General features: G+C 43.6%; 1 protein-coding gene and 1 long non-coding RNA gene across 3 annotated transcripts in view; both read left to right on the forward strand.

The window, feature by feature from the left end:
• Positions 1-3,604: 3,604 nt before the first annotated feature.
• LOC108962103 (uncharacterized) lies at positions 3,605-14,997 on the forward strand. Its single transcript, XR_001990623.3, has 4 exons — positions 3,605-3,987; positions 8,354-8,486; positions 10,584-10,677; positions 14,737-14,997. It is a non-coding gene; the product is annotated as an uncharacterized LOC108962103 (long non-coding RNA).
• Positions 14,998-17,264: 2,267 nt separating this feature from the next.
• Positions 17,265-18,364, forward strand: part of PLCG2 (phospholipase C gamma 2) — a 55,297-nt gene continuing 54,197 nt past the window's right edge. Inside the window, exon 1 of one of the 2 annotated variants that reach the window (XM_018914675.3) lies at positions 17,265-17,383. The gene's annotated coding sequence lies outside the window, so the exon portion shown is untranslated. The remainder of the gene's footprint in view (positions 17,384-18,364) is intronic. The other variant, XM_018914676.3, reaches the window with a different exon arrangement.

An 18,364-nucleotide genomic window follows, 5' to 3' on the forward strand; every position in this document is an offset into this window, starting at 1 on the left:
AACTACCACTCACAGTAATAAGCAAAACTCCTGCTGGATCTGATACATGAATTTGAATGATTATGCTGAATTTAGCAAAGCACTTTGTTCCTGCTGGACATGTTCCCAAAGCATAGGAGTGAAATGTAGTATAGCCTAGGAACCCCTTTCAAGGGCACTGAGGTTTGCCATGGCATTCACCAGACACTTGGTAATTGTTGCCACCCAAATGCTTCAGTTTTCAGCACCAAATTAGCTGTTGCCTAACCCTATTCACATAGCGTGCAAAAAAAGTAGGTCACTCAAGGCAGCAGGTATTGCTGGGCTTGGAAATCCACTTCTGCACGTTCACAGTTCAGCAGCTCCTCTAGAGGAAGGATCACATCTGCTGCCACCAGGCTCCTACCGAGCTGCTGCCTCAAAAGAGCAGTGACGTGCGTTCCTCTCCCCCGTGTAATGTGAGGGTGCTTTTCCTTTCCCAGGTGGGCTGCTCTGAGACAGGGAATGTCTCCTTCCCTCTTCAGTGGCAATGATCTTCCTGTTTTAATTGAGAGCTAATAATAATCTCACCTTGCTCTCTGAATCAGGGTCTGGATTTCCAGTCACAGACTAAAAAATGACATCTATGCTCAAGGGGAAGCTGGAAGGAGGATGAATTTCTCTTCCCATGCCTTGGTGTTCTGTTCCTCTGTGATGTTGCAAAAGCCAGGAGCTGCTCAGGATCAGGATAAGCCCTGCTGCCTGTGGCTGCCAAGGACTGCTGGGCTGCATGGTGATGTCCAGGGGCAGCAGAGTAGTCCCCATGGAGGTGGCCCAGGAGCTGGCTGCTGGTGGAGCAGCCCTGCCCTGGAAAACAGGACAGAACAGCATGGCAGAAGGAGAGTGGGTTTATCCTGTGAGCCTCTAAAGAGGAGTTCAGCATTGGATTGACAACACTGGATGTTTGTCCACGATGAGCTGCTCTTTCCCACGGTGCTCAGGCATTCTCCTCAGGGGGATTAAGGCAGTTTGCATGATCAGCTCTTGGCACCCAACCCCTAATAGTTTGTGTTCTGAATCCTGCCTGCTGGCCTGGGATTACCTGCCCTGGTCATCTGCAGGAAAGCAGACCCAGGCAGAACCTTTCTGCAGCTCCCTCACTGCATTGCCACACAGTCCAAACGGGTTTCTCCCACCTCGTGTTCTTGCTGTATTTAAGTCTCCACATTTTGTGCCTGGCTGCTGCCTGGGTGGCTGGAGGCAGACCTGTGATGGCACTTGCAAACAGCAAAGGGTTCTTAGTCCCTCAGTTACAACAAATCCACTTGCAGTGTGGCACGGGTTGGAAGGCAGCCGCTGCTCCTTCTCCCTGGGTGGAGCAAGGGGCTCTCCCCCATCCATTTGTCAAATCAATGTTGTTTTAAAGCTGGGGTTAAGCAGTCACATAGAATTACCTGTGTAAAAACACAGTGCAGGGAATGTTAGCTAAGCTTCACTTAGATCACTGCAGATGTGTTATTTTGGGACACATTCATACTGTGCAGTCCTTATTCAGACGAAACTGCAATTGACGTAATTTTTTCCATAATGTTGCTTTTATTTGAACTCATATCTATACATCTTGTACAAATCAAACTAATAATAAGCATTTCCATGTCAGACTCTACTTATGGATTCATTTTGGAATTTAGTTTATAGACATGATTTGACTACAGTTGGATTTATGTCCCTAAAAGGACTGCAGCAACAGGGGACAAATGCTAAAAAGTGGCTTTTTGTCTATAATTCAACATATTTGTTTGTGGAACCCCGAACAGTGTTCTAATCTTCCATCTGAAAACTGCCTTGTCACCTCTTGATTTACAGTATTTTCCTTTGCCTTGCCTCTCTACGACTCAGTATTTCTTACAAGGCAGATATTGTCAAATCTCTTTCTTGAAACATATAATAACCACCTTTTGTATTGAACAGGCATATCAATTACTCAGCTTATATGACAGAACAGAAAATAAAGAGTTGAGTATCTGGCAGAGATGCTGAAGAGTGATGTTATTATAACCTTACTGTGAAAGATTTGCTAGCAGAAAGTTACATATCTGTGAGGTAATCAACGACAATATTCCCTTTATTACAGCAAATACCAGAAAAGATTATTGTAGGATGAATTTCCAGATAAATCACTACTCTCTTATTGGGATGTTCAGTAGCCATCCTTGTGCATCACAGATGGGATTCAGAGCTTAAATAGACCCCAGGCAATGAGAGACACATGATCACAGGGGTTGCCTATCAGTGTTACAAATGTATTATTCAGATCTTCTTGGGAATTTTCCCAAGATGTTTGTTTTTCAGTGGGAAACAGTGTTCCTGCAGAATTAATATCTCACAGATTCTCAAATTTTCCTTCATGAAAATTACACCAGGAATGGAACAGCTATTTCAATGTGGAATGGTCCAGATGAAACCAAATCACAGTGCTTGGCTTGGAGCAGTCTCAAACAACCACCCGTCCTTGCCTGAGCTACAGACAGATGTATGGGATTTGTGTTTGGATGCTTTGTGCCTCCAGTTCCTGCAAACAAGCTTGGCTCATCTTCTGGCTGAAGAAGGGCATCCACCCTGGCAGCCAGTAAACACCACGGCCCTGGGCAAAGAGGTGCAAGGAAGCAGAATGTACCCTTGCAGGAAAAGCTGAAGATTTCAGTTGACGGGGAAAAGAGTTTTGGGTCAAGAGGCAGCTTAGAGAAAGCACCTGTATCTGCCTCTCCATGCCCTGCCTGTGACTCAAACTGCTCGGCCCTCTTTAAGCCTCCAAATCGAGCCAGGGTAATTAGGAGAGGTACGAGGGTAATCAGGGCAGCCCAACACAGACACAGAAGAGAAGCCCAAAGCATTGTCTCACCAGCTCGGGCCTTGCTGCCTGACTGTATCCCGAAGCAACCCTATTAGCCGGGATATGGTGGGAATGGCCAGCCCTCCCCTGAACATCACCTGCAGCACCCGATCAATAACGAGCAGCATTACCGTCAGCGCTTTCTGCTTGATTTATCGCTGCTTGGAAACATCAGCTGACTTTGGATGGAGCCTTAGGATCAACCTGGCTGAAGTGGAAGAAAAAAGAGCTAAAAGCCCTTGGACGCCGTTTATTCGCGGCTGGGATTTGGTGCACGGCTCCATCTCTTGGCGACTGCACGACAGCGCTGGGGTTTGGCCCCGCAGGGTGGCAATGACAGCGTTTCCTTCGCTGAGTGTCACCCAATCAAACAGACTTTGATTTGGAAATCAGAGTCAGGTGCAGCCGCAATCTCGGTGTGAGCTTTTTCTGCATAAGGGGTGAAAGTGGCTCACAGGCTTTGGCTCTCTGTATCCTTTCCCCTCTCTGCACTGTAGGTGGGTGAGTATCCTGGAATCAGCTTGGGAAAGCCCTCTAAGATCCTCGAGTCCAAACATCAGCCCAGCACTGCCAAGCCCACCACGGCACCACGTATCCGAGAGCCACATCTGCACATCTTGTAAATTCCTCTAGGGATGGTGAATCCATCGCAAAAGTTTAAAAGTGTTATGACCTCAAGAGAGACTTATTTAATCGTCTGATTCTCCGGACACAGGTTCCTCTCAGGGATGTCTGGGACGGATGGCAGGAGTCCCTGTGGTTGCGAGGCAGGGGCCGGGACACCCGGGGACCTCTCCCGCGGTGTCCCGGCAGAGCCCGCACACGCTCCCGTCCCGCAATCTCTGCTGCCCTCGCATGGCTCGTCTAGGAAGGGAAATGAGCCGGGTTTGGGCACAATCGGGTTGGAAGAGAACACGTGCCACTGCGGGCTCGCGGGCAGTTTGGCAGGTGCTGATGGTCATGACCCTTTCCGCGGTAATGACACTGAAAATTGATCGTCGCTGGACTTTGTCACATTCAAAGCCGTGCTCAATAATAAACCTGAGCTTCTCTAGGAACGGATTTGAAATACAGACCTAAAAAGCCAAGCCATCCATCTGCATGTGTTCAGGCAGGGAGTCCTTGTCTGCTCTTTGGTAAGTGGTTTCTTTCTTTATAATGTCATTTTGTTCTTCACTAATGCTCTCCATCCAAGGTTATCAGGAAGCTAATCAGCTAGACTTCCCAAGAACAAATCATTACCTAGCAAAATATTACTCATCCTGAAGATCAAACACAGCCTTGAGCCCTGCCTTGAATAGGTACTAAAGAAGGCTGTTCCAACCTGATGGTAAGAATAAAAATTTCTCTTGCATTAGGGTCTTCTTACTGCTGTTGCTAGTAATAATTGTATTTTATAAAAGTATCAAATTATAGCTCTAGCTGTCAAGAAAGTCTGAATAGACTCTGCTTCTCAGCTGTGAGAAACTCCAGTGCTCTGAGTTTCTCACACTCAGTACCATTTCTAGCTATAAATTTGTAGACCTTTGCTTTCATTTTCTTTAAGCTTAATTTTAATACAAGACTGTTCTTCCTGTTCACTCCCAGTGGGTAAATCCCATGGTGAGATCTGCAGTGTTTTGCACACCTGTGTGCCTGCTCTCGTGGCAGTTACCAAACCCCAAGTAAGCTCGCTGTACAAGGGACAGTAACTCCAGCATGCAAAGGACTCAACGTGCTGTCCCATGGGATGTGTGCCATATGCAAATATGGGTCACATGTGCAAGAGCAGATTTGAGAAGATAAGCTGCTAAACTGGCCTATCTCTGGGAGAAAGTCAGGCTGGCAGACTGAAACGGCTGAGCTAGAAGCTAAACTGATCTTTAATCCATCTTTGCTGTAAACTATCCAGAAAGAGATCAACAGGCAGTAAGTAGCCTCTGTGGATGAGGTAAATGATAAAACCTGAGAAAAAATCATTGGGAAACTGGGAAAGTAATAATTTTGAAACATCAAAACTACTGGAATTGTGTGATTGTATCCAGTGGAAGGCATATGGCTGTTGGTGTGTCTGGAGGTGACTCTGCTGATGCAGTTAGATTTAGTTGCTCTCTTAGGAGTCCCTTTTGAAAGACACCAGTTGAAAAGACCCAGTGGGTGTGTAGCATGAAGAGGCACTTAGGAGCCAAGCCAGAAACTTGTACAATTTCACTGAGCAACATTTCTCCTAAATGAATTCTGAGCAGAAAGTCTGCTAATACTGGATGTGGGCAGTGAGTGGCATCGTAGTATCACAGAAGAAGCAGCAGAGCAAAAAAAAAAAAAAAAAAAAACAAAAAAAACCCAAAAAAAACCAAAAAACAAACCAAAAAAACCTAAGAGGATTAGACACAGCAGAGGAACAGATAAGAGGGTGAGGAAGGGTAATTCTCAGGATGGGGATCCTACCTGTGTTTAGTGCTCTGTTCATATGCCCACACATGATAAGATTTATACACTGCAGCTTATGGAAATTAGTACCATTGACCAGTGAATCTTGTGCTGCTCCTTCATCTCTGCCCTGCAGCTCCCTGCAGGAAAGCAGGCATCTCTCCTCTCTCCCTGAGGACTGATGTGCCTTCTGCATGGCTTGTAGAAATGCAGTGCACAAGGTCCTAGTGAAGGAAACACCTGGGACATTTGGACTCACTGAACCATCACTAGTTTGTCATTAAAAGGGAGGATGGCATAAATGGTCCTAGAAGAATGCACACAAACCCCAGTATGAATAACAGAGTAGCATGGATGATGGGAAAGGAGAATTTTAGGAATCTGAACCATGCAGAGATGCTTGCTGGTGTTCCTGGGTCACTGGCTTGAAACCACAGCAGCCAGGAGCTCCCAGAAGGTTTGCTGAGGGCTCCAGGTGGGAGGAGTGGAATTGGAACTGGAGCAAGTTTCCTGACTGAGACTCGGTCCACACACCACAGCCTTCTAGCTAGAGGAAGTGTAGTAAAAGGGATATATAAACATAATGTGACATAAATAGGAAATATTTATTCCTATAAATAGGAATATTACTTTGGCAGTCTCTTTCTGTGTTATATTCTCAGTGGCAGCACCTATAAATCATCAGTTCTGTTATCTGTGAGTACAGGATAGGACCAGGATTGTTTTAAAATTCAGTTTATCCTGCTAATTCCAAACCTCAATGCTGTAATATTGACTTTCTTTTTATTACATAATCCTTTGCCTTTGGGAAAGGAGAATAGAAGGTGTTAAAGTTGCCATCAACAACTGATGCTTTAAAATATATTTCTTTTTTGCCAACATGATTGTATCATACTGGAGCTGAAAAAATAGAGATATGAATAAATATGGTTGGCATATTGGCCTCAGAATAACAAATTGTTTTTTCAGTGCTACACTCGTGCAGATTTAGTTTTTAAGTATAGCAAGATAACTTCTGATAGTACAGATTCCATCTGGAGTAAAACAATAGCAATGTTAGTTGTAATAATGCTGCATTGCTGGAGGAACCTTGTTGATAAATAATGTACCACAAATACTGCACCACAAACACTGCCACCTGAATTCCTGATCCAAAATCCCAGCAAAGTGAAGTATCCTCCTGCCCATTTTGCAGCTGGGGAAGGTGAGGCACAGAGTGACTTGCCTGGGCAAGTTGCAGGGCTGGGGAGAGCAGAGTGTGGCTGCAATCCCATCAGGAAATGTGTCCTGCCATGCAAATCCCGGGCTGGGCAGAGCAGCTGCTGCCATGCAGGGACTCTGGTGAAGGATTGGGAAGCTCCCATTGCAACGAGGAGTTCTGATCCCTTGAAAAAGGCTCAGTGTTTTGGAGTGCTGCTGCTCTCTTGGGATGCCTGTGCAGTGTTTTCTGCAGAAAGTTGTGCCTGTCCCCTTTGTGACATCAACCTCCACCATATTTGCAGTCCAAACAATCTGAGTGCAAACAAGGAAGGAAAACAAGCAGCCAACTGCTTTCCACTGAGTTTATGGGTTTCTCCTGGATACTTTGCAGGAGTTTTGTTTAGCCCACCTCCGGTTTCTGCCCGCAGTGATGTGAACAAGCAGAGGAGCCAGGACGGCTCTGGTGAGAGTGCAGGTGGCCCAGCTGTGGTCACACAACAGCAGCAGCTCAGGTGGTGGGGTTTGAGATGTGACCTGGTGTTGCAAAACCACAGCACAGCCTCGGTGATGTCCTTTGGTTTATTATTCTGCTCTTTGTTCTCAAGGGCGTGCAACAAGCCCTACAGAATAAAGAGGATCTGTTGGCTGTGTTTGGGATTTTAGGGTATCTTTTTGAACAAATTGTTGCAAATCAGCTGCTAAAAATGTGTCTGTCATTTCTTTTAAAAGGCATTTCCTGTAAATTCAACTGGGATTGTCAGTCTGCTTGGCTCTCTTCTCATCTGCAGTAACCCAGCACTGTGGTACAAGAAGTATGGCCATTTCTTCCTGTTTTTTCTCAGCTAAAACATATCCAGAAAGACTGCTGGTTTCCTTCAGTCAGAGGGAAAACTAATTAAAAACCATATTTATTATGATGGTAGGATCAGCCTACCCCTCAAACATTCATTTTTCCTTTTAACAGTAAAAATGAAAAGGAGATAGAGTTGAATTAATGTGGTGCAGGACTCCACACACACTGAGGAGAAACTGCAGCTTTTTTTTTTTCTCTTCAGCTGATCCAATTTTTTCTGCAGAGCCTGATTTTTGACAGAGTGATTAAAAACATTTTTGATCAAGCCTGGGAAGGCAGCAAATTTGTTCTCAGCACACACATAAATAATGCCATGATGTCTGAAGGTCTAAAAAATATCTCTAAACATATGTCTGCAAGAAATAGCATTTCCAAGGCAGCTCTGCTCTCAACTTTTCTGTTGGAATATTGAAACAGAGATTATTAGTCTCGATTTTTTAAATAATCATGGAGGTTTTTGAAAAACTCATGCTTGGTGATTCTTTTCCTGTTTGCAAAAAAAATTTTTAAGTGAATCATTAACAAACAAATTTCTTACTCTATTTTTTTTTTTGTCACATCAACTTAATATAGAGAGATATATCTTAATGTATTTTAAGTTTTTCATAGACATCTTGGCACAACAGATTTTTCCTTTTCTCTTTGTCAACACAAGAATCAGTTCTTTGCTGGCTGGTTGGATTTTTCATTAACGAATTTCAAAACACACAGTGCTTTGCTTAATTACAGAGTCTCTATTTTCAGCTTCCTCATCAGAAGGTAGATGTAACTATGTAACATGCAGATTGAATTCCTGGTATTTCAGCCAATTATGCTGTTCAAGGACTACTCTTGTGAGCTTCTGAGTGGTTCTGTTGCATTAATTTTCCATGCCCATTTACAGCAGTAAAGATTATCAGCTTGTTTATGCTAATAAGTAACGACCAGGAATGGCCAAATTAAAAGCAGTTTTGTAACTTGTAGAGATTTATCTCCAGCTGATCCTCTTCTCTCCATTACCTTCAGTATTCACAGTGTTAGTTTTGGATTTGTGTTTTCAGATCTTTCTTATCTCCACGGGCTGAGCTGGGGCAGAGGTGGCAAGAGACAGATGAGGACAGGAGAAGCAGGGAGTGCCTTTCTCCACAGCAAATGCTGGATGAAGATGTGTGTGAAACTTCAGCTTGAAACCAAGTAATGCCTCAGCTCTTCTCTGGTGGGAATAGAGTTAATAATAATCTCTCATTGTCTTCCTGTCCTCCTTCTGCTATTATCTGTGCTGCAATCCAAAGGAGCACTGGTGTCAGCTATTTAGCATTTCTGTAATAAATGCAGCCACAGATGCAAAGTATTCCACTTAAAGTGTCATTCTTCAGAGTGAAACATGATGTTGATACCTCAGCTAGCTGTAGGTGAACTCAAAGTTTGCATTTTTTAGCCAAAAAAAGTTTTCTTGTATGCTCTTTCTCTCTGAGAGAACCACAAAACAAAAATGCCTGTCTTTTAAATTCTCAGCCCCACACTTCCTGACTGACCCAATATGAACAACTGCTGCTCTGCACACATTATTTCCTCTCTTTAAAAAAAATAAAGAAAAAAAAAAAGCCACAGTCTGGCAATACCTTGCATTTCCAATGACCTTATCTTTCATCTTTTGGGGGTAGTAAGCTGCTCTTGAGAAGAAGGGAGCTAAAAGCAGAGCAGGGCAGAGGCAGACAAGGGGTTGAAGAAATCACCTCCTCCAGCCCTGTCCTTTCTCGTTCTGCTGACTGGTCTCCTCCCTGACATCAAAGCACCTCACTGGTGTCCACTGTAGTAGGAGGCTGGAAATATTTATTTATATTCTTTCTGCAGTATCAAGGATGTTCTTTTGCTGCCTTTTTTGTCTGGCAATTTTCTTAGCAAAACATCTGCTGCTGCAGCACTGCTGCTATTGCACTGCCCGCTGCTAAAGCCTGGCTGTTGTCACGCTGCAGAAATCATCAAAAAGCAACTTCAGCTCTTGTCTTTGCTGTGTAACTGAGCCTTTCCTGCCACAGCAGTGGCCAAGGTCTTCTCAGCCTGCTGAAGATGTCTGTCATCAAGTCAGCAGCTCTGTGTGTTCCCTCCATCTGTGCTGCCAGACCAGGGGAAAGCTGCTGACTGGCACTTACTGGGAGCAGGATTTTCTTTCTTTTCCTTAGAGGTTCTATAAGGAGCCTCTTCTCCAGTTGTATTTCTGCATGGCTTTTTATTTTTATCTTTCTGTATTTTCTTTTTTGCCAAATTGTGTCATGTTTTGATAAAATGTCTAAAAAATGAACTCTGTTTTGCCATATTCAAACTCTGCTTTGATATAAATATTTGTATTGCATTTCAATCTATTAAAATTGTATCTATTTCTAAATAGATTTATCTACAGCTCTAATTATAAATTCTGATTATTGTTTGCATATAAGTCAATTGAAAATCGGTATTATTCAGCTTCAATGTATTCATTATTTTTGAAATAAAAAAATAAATGCCAATTATCAGTTGTTAACAAAGTGAACCTTGTCCTAATCTATTTCCCCCCAGGGTAACAAACCAGGAGTTCTTTTCTGGTCTAGCTTTTAAATCCTTGGTTCCACACTTATACCATTTTCTCCTGACAGCAGTGGCTGAACACAAGCCGAATATTTGCATATAAATTATAAATGCATATTCGAAACAGATGTGAATTTTTTCAATTCTCAGGGTTTTGATATTTTTTCTTCCTAAGGATTAAAGATATCTGACATTTTCCCAAAAGCTCAACGAGCAGAGTCCCTAAGATTCTTAGTGTTTGTAAAAAAAATAATTTATAAACCCCTTGGATGCAGAAAAAACTTAGACAGAAAGGGCATCCCAAAAGGTTAGCAACCAGAAGGGAAATAATTTGAAATTTGCCTAAGACAATCAGAAACTGTTAGAATTGCTGATCTCAGGTGGGGGCATCGTTAACACATTGCCAGGCTATTAACGCATGATACAAGTGAGTGTGAAAAGGGCTCAGCCCATGCGGGGGCTGTAAGAGGAGAGAGTCCTGCTGGCTGGGAGGGATAGTTCAGAATTTGTATCCCACTTTTTTCTCAGAACATTTTTTGCTTTTATTTTTTTCTCCTGCTAGCAGCAGCCGTAACAAAACCTGTCCTTGCAAAGAAGTGAGTGTCATCAAAGGTGACAACTTTTTTTTTCTTTTAACTTTTAAATTAGCTAAAAGGCCTAGGCTGTTGAAAACTTGATTAGAGATTTTGTATGCTTAAGGGGTCTTAACAGTGCGCTTTTACCCAGGTGGAGTCAGAGTACAAAGAGGAAGAAACCTCCGTTTGACACTGCCTCACTAATCTCAGCAGTGTATCACTCATTATTCTGCACAGGATTAAAGGTAAGCTCTGTATTGCTGCCTTTGAGGCTCAGCAGGGCAGTTATCCTTTGCAAAAATGGGGTTAAATAATTCCCCATGTGTGCCAGAAAGGTTCTGGAGAGAACACAGTTGGGTTTAAATTACCTGGCAGAACCTTCGGTGTTCCAGCTTTTGTCTTCTCTCCTGTAAAATATTCTGTAGCTTAGTTCCAATATAAAAAGATTTTCTTAATCATGAAGGAAATTTTAAAAGCTTTTTTTTTTTTTTTAAAGAGAGGGTGGTATTTGAAAATTATTAGTCCAGTCTAAGGAGAAAAGAGGAAACAATTTTTGTATGTGTGTGTGACATTTTTACAATCATTACAAACACACACAAGTCCTGGATGCTCAGCTGAAGTTAACCAAGATATTTTTAACTGGAGATCAGGCCAAATAAGCATTTTTAAATTCACTTTGCTGGCTTCTTTATTCTAGACATTGTCTCCTGTTAAATGAAGAGCATGTTAGAAATTTTCTATGGAAAGAAAGTTGGTGGTTTTTTTGTTTCTTCTCTGTAGAATTCAAATTTTGTGTCTATTTTTAAAGCATCTCAGAGAGTGTCTAAGTTCAGATTTTTAGTCAAATGTTAGTGGTTGAGAGGTGTTGTAGCTAGTGTCTACAAACATATTGTTTAGTTTCTGAATTTTGCACAAATATAATCTGTTTGGAGATGTGAAAGTGTTATTTTTAATATAATAAGTGAAACAATAGGATTTTACCTATATTCATTTTTATACACTCACACACAAACATATGTATTTGAGATCAGCAGCCATATGGGGTTGTTGATATCTGCCTGTGTTTCTGAAAAATGGCCCTTTGCTTTTCTAAACTGAGGCTCTTCTGAAGCTACAAAGGTCAATTTGCTCCCCAGGATACTCAGAAGTCTCTTAGCAAAAATCACGATTGTAGATCATGCCCCACACCAGCTCCCACCTTGATCTGTTGGCAAACAGGATCTCTGACACTCCATGTTGAAAAGATGCTTATCACAAAAAGTGGAACAGAAGGTTTTGACCCTTTAACATGACTCACTCAGTTATGACTACAGTGCAGAAAGATAACAGCAGTTGCAGGAGTGATTTGCATTCTATACAAATGTGCTGATCCTGGAGATATAACCAGATGGATGCTTTTCCAAGGCACAGGCATCTGGAAGGCGTATCCCTGTAGAGCATCTCTCATTCTATCCCTGTTCAGAAATTATCACTCAAGGGTATCATTAATTTTTCAATCATATTTTGATTTTAGTGACATTTTGACATGCATTTTTACATGACTACATGCTTATGTGCATTAGGACCAGCATGCTCTCACCACCCCTAGAGAATTCTTGTGCTTTGATTAACTAGAAGGCTTTTCTAAACTTTTCTGATGTAGCATGGGTCAGATTAAAGCTGATCTATGCATGAGTGAGCACAGATGCAAGGAACTTCTCCTCCCTTCCTGTGCACCCTTGCACAATAATAAATCCCTGCAATCAGCCATGTAGAAAGTAGAGAAAGACCTGGCCTATCTCTGTGTTATGATCCCAGAAAAGCTTCTACCAGCAGTAGCAAGATCAACGTCAAGAAGAGTTCAGCAGAATGGGAGGAAAAAGGAAAATGACCATGGAGGGAAGCCTTGGTGGTGTTCTGCTCACACTGAATCCCCCCTGGGGCTCCCTGGGATGAGCTCAGAGTAGTGGCTGAAGGCTGAGTTCAGCCCTGCTTGTTGTGCCCAGCCTGCCTGAAGATCCCTTTCCTAAACCTCTCCAGGCTCACAGGGATGATGAGTGAGAGCAGGAGGCTGATGGTAACAGAGCCTTTTCTCTCCTCAACTCACCCATGGTGCTACTCTGCAGTGGGAAAGGGAAAGTGGGAAAGGAATGAAAGGCTGAAAGTTACCTAGGGGGGAGAACTGGACTGCTTCTTGCTGAGTTACAACTCGCTTAATTTGAAACTATTGTCAAATGCTGTTTTTTTTCTCCAGTCCTTCCCACTCAAAAGCACATTATTTTTATGAAATATTTTAATGTAATTGGCTTAAAAAGCACAGGAGAAAATTTTCTCTGGTTCCCTGCAGAGTCTTCTGCAGTTTTCCTTTCTGCTGAGGCCTTGTAACATTGGTATCAACTCACTGTTGATAGTAGTGGTAAGGAGCTGCTGGCATTTTATCATTGTGGATGTAGTGACTGTAATATTTAACTCTTCATCTGAAGGTGGGATTGCAGGCCCTTTAAACTTCCTGGTGTTTTCTGTGGTCAAAGCTGGCTCAAGATGCTGAGTAAATAACTCCATTAGTGTGTGTCTAAAAAAATGCACTTGACACTTATTTGAAATATTTTCACATGTATTTTTTAAAAGGTTTTTATTGAGCATCCCAAACCACACAGCAGAGTTTTCACTTGACTGAACCCTTTGAAAGTATAATTCTGATAAATGAAAAGGTTTCTTCTGGCATAGTGGACTTTGCTATGAGGAAATGCCATTCCAAAGTCAGGACATTAGGATAAAACCTGGAAGCAATGTTCTGCCCAAGGCGTGTAACTGCTGTGAGATCTCTGGCAAACCTCCTCACCCTCTGGGCCTGGTGCCTTTGAAAATGTGATATAATGATTTCCATTATTTTTTAAAAATAGTTTTGACATCTACAAAAGCAAATTGTTACAGAAATTGTAAGGGACAGTGCTGTATTTTGTGTATCAGGCTAGTGGGCAGTAACTCCTCAGAAGATGTTTTAAATGCAGATCTTGCAAATAACAAGAGACAGGGTGACTGAACTGAGGAGTAGCTCAACTTTTGAGGACTCAGACAAACATTTCAGCAGGCACCAGGCCAGCCACTTACAAGTACAACCTCCCTTCCTTCATGTCAGCTTTCCTGCTAGTGACCTTAGTAGTTTACTTTAAGTCAATATTTACTTTAAATATTATGATTAAGTGACAATAATTTGCCAAGATTAAAATGCAACCCTGATAAGAATTGAGCCAAGTACACTCTAGAATACTTTCTGCAAGAGATTCTCTTCAAGGAGCCTGAGCTCTGTTATGCTGAGAAGATGTGCTGGAGGTGATGGACCTGTCACACTCTGTGATGGTGTTGAAGATGGATCAGTGAAATTCACTACTTGAATTGTACTGCTACAGATGGACATTGCTCTCAAAGGTCAGCTTCATGCTACAAAGGCCCTTTGAGCCACTAAAGATGATGAAGGCTTCCCAGAGTAGCTGAAGGAGCTGGGGTGGCACAGGGCAGCTCTGCCAGTGACAACAGTCACATCCTTCCCCTCTTCCCTCCAGACTGCAGCAGTTGTTGCTGCCTCAACTCTAAGTATGTGAGTTCTCTTAAGAGGTTTAAAATCAGCTTGAGTCCTGCAGATGAAAAGTTCATAAAGGCAAACCTTGAAGATTAAGTTTTCTTTATGAAACATCTGGTTATAGTTTTGCAGCTCTAACCAGAAAATCTAGCTGAGTTAATATACATCCTGCTAATGAGTGCAGAGACTGTGGTGGGTAGTAAATCCTTTGGCTACAAAATGTCTGTGACAGTCTCTAAAATATTTGTTCCTCCTGCCTAATCACTCTTTAACATTTCTTACAATGGATGGGGTAAAGATTTTCAACTTCTGTCTTCTATACAAAAGCTGTTTTTTCTCTGTATCTGCTGTGAGGAAGTGGCACCAGTTTTGTGACCATTATTTATTATATCCACGAGGCTGCCTAGCCAGTGGATGGGCTTCTCTTTCATGCCTTCCTTTATTCTTCAGGGGAAGCAATCAACACTTCATTACCAAATATAAGACAGGGTTGGACTTTTCAATGCTGTGGTTAAGAGAGTGTCAGCATGAACACTATAAATTCCTTTTCTGAGGGATTTATGACCAAAATGTAAAACTATACTCTAGCTGAAAACCTTGCTTTTCAGATCTTATACTATAAATTGTGATATTATAATAATTCAACAGGTCTTTAAAAATTTTAAGAAGTTTGTTAAACTGAAAAGAAAAAAATAAAGGAAGGGAGATTTTATTCTAGTGGTTAACCATCTTTTTAAACACACAGGCTTTGCTGGGGCAGATTCTTCAACTCAGAGACGTAATCTTCCCACACCTGTCCTCAGCATATATTTTCCTCAGAGAAAAAAGCTCTACAGGCTCTTTGTTCTACAAAAAAGATCTGGAGATATCACCTGGTGTTTATCTGTGACTATGAAATCCATAATCCTTACAGGTAATTATGTTGTCTGCCTAGAAGTTCTCACTTTTGAGGTTTGGTTGTTGGATGAGCTGCTGATTCTAATAAATCTGTTGGGATTGTGAGGAACTCTGAGTACTCTTATTTAAGGTCTAGTGAATGTGCTGAGTAACAGCTGGTGTTTCTAAGAGTTACTCTTTTATTGGTTTGGTTTTAAGGATTGCTTACTCCATCTGAGATTTTGTTACATCCAGCAATTTTCAGGATTCACTGTTATGATCCCCACTGCAGCTATGACTCTCTTCAAGATACATATTTTCTCTGGCTATATAAAGTCTCTTCAGCTTTAAGAGCATTTTATCAGGTAAGTCTAAGGTCATGCAAGAAATGTTGGGAATGGGTAGGTTTTATTTGTCCTTCCAGAACACCAATGAGGCACAACCACAAGTATGTCCAGACCAAAGATTTCCTTTGGAGCACTGTTTTAGCTACAGCAGCACAGCTCTAAATACCATCAAGATGAGCAGCTCTGTGCCTTTGTGGCTTCTGGGGTGTTCAAGGGTGGTTCCTGTGCTGAAGCTGTGCCATATGACTGGTGAGGAGACAGTTGGTACCTGGCCAAGTGAAGCAGAACCAGGAGGGGCTGCTGTGGCTGCTATTTGCTGGAACTTGGATTCACTCTCTTGGATGACTCCTGGATCTGACAGCTGACATTAAGTGAATACTGCCATCTCCTGCTTGTAAAATGCCCAGGATCACCTGCACCCTTCAGCTCTCTGAGGTGTGAATGGATGTTTGGGTATTAGCATCTGCAGCTGGGGAAATTGGCTGCTTGGCTCTTGCTTTTTGCCTCTGTTCACATAATTTCAAAGGCAGCTTCAACACGAAACATTGAAGACTTGAAAGATGAAGAGCTAAAAATAATGTATGGCAGAGACACCATGGTGTGATTAATAATTATTCTGCTATTCTTATTAATTTACTACCATGGCTCCTGTTAGATGTTGTTCTGTGAATTTGTAATGGAGTCACGCTTTATAAAGAGAGAAACTTTTCCCAGGTTACACTTCTGGAAAAATGTGAAAAGTCTTCACCAAATAGCAAACAGAGATAAGATTGCAATGATCACCTTTTTGTTTTGCATTTAAAATGAACCACACCTTTCCCAGGTATTGGCTTTCAGGCTTTTCTTCCTTTTGTGGTAGTATATTTTGAATGTGTTCTTCAGTTCTTTTCTGATAGGTTATTTGAAACCCTTTGGTACTTTTGGAGCATGATAAAGGCTGGTTAGTTTGCTTTTGGGAAGAGTTTCCCAAATTGCTCCTACAGAAGAGCTAAACACACTTGACATTTTCTTTGCCTTCTCTGTAGCTAGGGAGTATTTAGGGTGGCATTTGGTGCAGAACCCCATTGCAGGTATCATTTTCTTTCAGTAGTTTCTGCACGTATAGGGTGAAAGTATCAATTAATGTTTGATTACTGTTTAATTATTTATAATGCTGACTGAAATTATGGAAAACATTTCCCCCTCTCAATAGAGTAGATTAATCTGTTAAAAACCCTGTGCTTTTCACTTCCTTGTGCCAGCCACCAATATTGGAAGGGAGGGGAGATGAGGAATTATCTACACTAAACTCAAAACTCCATTATAACAGCATTTGGGAATCAGTGTTTGGAATACAGGACCTGCCATTGTAGCATGACACAGCCCTTGCTGAAATGGCCAAGATATTCCCTGGAAATGCTGTAGCACCTCTAGCTTTGGTTTCTGGGCATTTGTTTTGGTGTCTGCTGAAGTGGTGTGACTTGTTCCCTCTGGTGACCTTGTTATGCTGCCTATGGGTGTAGGAATTTTCCCCAGATTTATCAAATTGGTCTGGGGCAAGATGGATATATCAAGTTGAATGGCTGTACCAGGGCTTGACCTGCAAGCAGGATGTCGTCCTACCACTATTCTTCTGACTCCCAATCTGGGAAATACTTTTAACATTGCCACTCCGAAACTGACCTGTGATACAAAGGAGCGGATCACTTGGAGTCAGTTTGAACTTGACAAGGTAACTCCAGCGACAGTGAAGCCGTACAGCCCTTTCCTAAGGCTCAACCACCCTCCTTAGACGAGCAGAACACCGGCTCCGAGCGGCGGGACAGCCCGGCTGGCAGAGGGGGGCGGCTGTGGGCACGGGGTCCTGCGGGGACAGCGGCAGCTGGGGGCTCGCCTCGACAGCAGCCCCGGGACGGGGCGAGGAATCCCGAGGAATCCCGGCCCCGCTTAGGCGCTGAGAAGGACGCGGGAGGGCAGGGCCGGTGCCCCGGGGCCGAGGGCAGCCCAGGCGGTGGCCGCGGGGTTAGGTCAGGTGGCACCGCCCCTTCCCGGTGACGGCAGAAGCGGAGCCCCGAGAGGCGCCGCGGGAGCAGCGGGACGGCAGCGCCGGCACTGCCCCGCCGCCGCACGGAGCCCCGGCGCCGCGCAGGTGAGGGCGGCCCGGCGGAGCAGCAGCAGCAGCAGCAGCAGGTGCCGCGGGGCTGGGGCGGGGCGGCCCCGGCGAGAGGGACCCTCTGGGGACGGCGGGCGGGGGATGCGCGGGGTCGGTGCAGCGGAGGGTGAGGGACGGTCGTGCCAGAGGGCGGCGGGCATTTGGGCTGGGGGGGACAAGGAGTCTGCGGGCTCCCTGAAGTGGCCCTGCCGCCCCGCACCTTCTATCTGGCCGGGCCTCCCCGCAGCCCAGGCTGGCGGAGAAGAAGGAAGGAAAGCTTGGCAGTGCCTGACAGCGGCCCGGCCCGGGCTGAGGGCCCGGCTTGCCCGGGCAGGTGGGCACCGTCTTGCGGCGGTTCCGCTCCCCTGCTCGCTCCGCCGGGCCGCGGTGCTCTGCGGGCAGCGGCTGCATCGCAAGGGCCGTGCAGCGATACTTGTTAATTGTTACTGCTGTGGTACTGCGCTGGTGTCACTGGTGCGGATCCATCTGGAGAGGTGATGTCCTCAATCCAAAGGCAGAGCTCCGGGCAGAGAATGCAACAAACTTTTTGCAATGCCCAGAGCACATGGGAAGATTTAGAAATTAACCAGAGACAAACTTTGGACTGCTTCTTGGTTAACTTTCTGTGTCTGGAAAGCACCTGCTGTGTCATGTGGGTGAAATTATAACAGGCTATGGATCCATCAGTGGTTATCTGAGCTATTCTTTGCTAGCTGGTGTGTTTACAGCTTGCCTTTTCTAGCTTTTCCTCTCTGTGTTATCACAACGAGAGTTACGAGCTGTACACCAATCTCCTGCTAAGAAGGGTTTGTTTGTTAAAGACTGAAGTAAAACTAAGTGGACAGAATAGATTAAATAGAATTTGGATTTTTTTTAACGTCCATGTTCACTTGGTTACTTGCAGTGTGTCTTTTAGACTTTTTAGTCCAGATCAGTCAGTCTTTTCAATTAAAACCTATCAGACCAGGTCTTACACAAACAGTAACCAAGTAACACAAATATATCCAAGTTTTGCATAT

The sequence above is a fragment of the Serinus canaria genome, chromosome 11, assembly GCF_022539315.1.
Source record: "Serinus canaria isolate serCan28SL12 chromosome 11, serCan2020, whole genome shotgun sequence".
Classification (NCBI taxonomy): Eukaryota; Metazoa; Chordata; class Aves; order Passeriformes; family Fringillidae; genus Serinus; species Serinus canaria.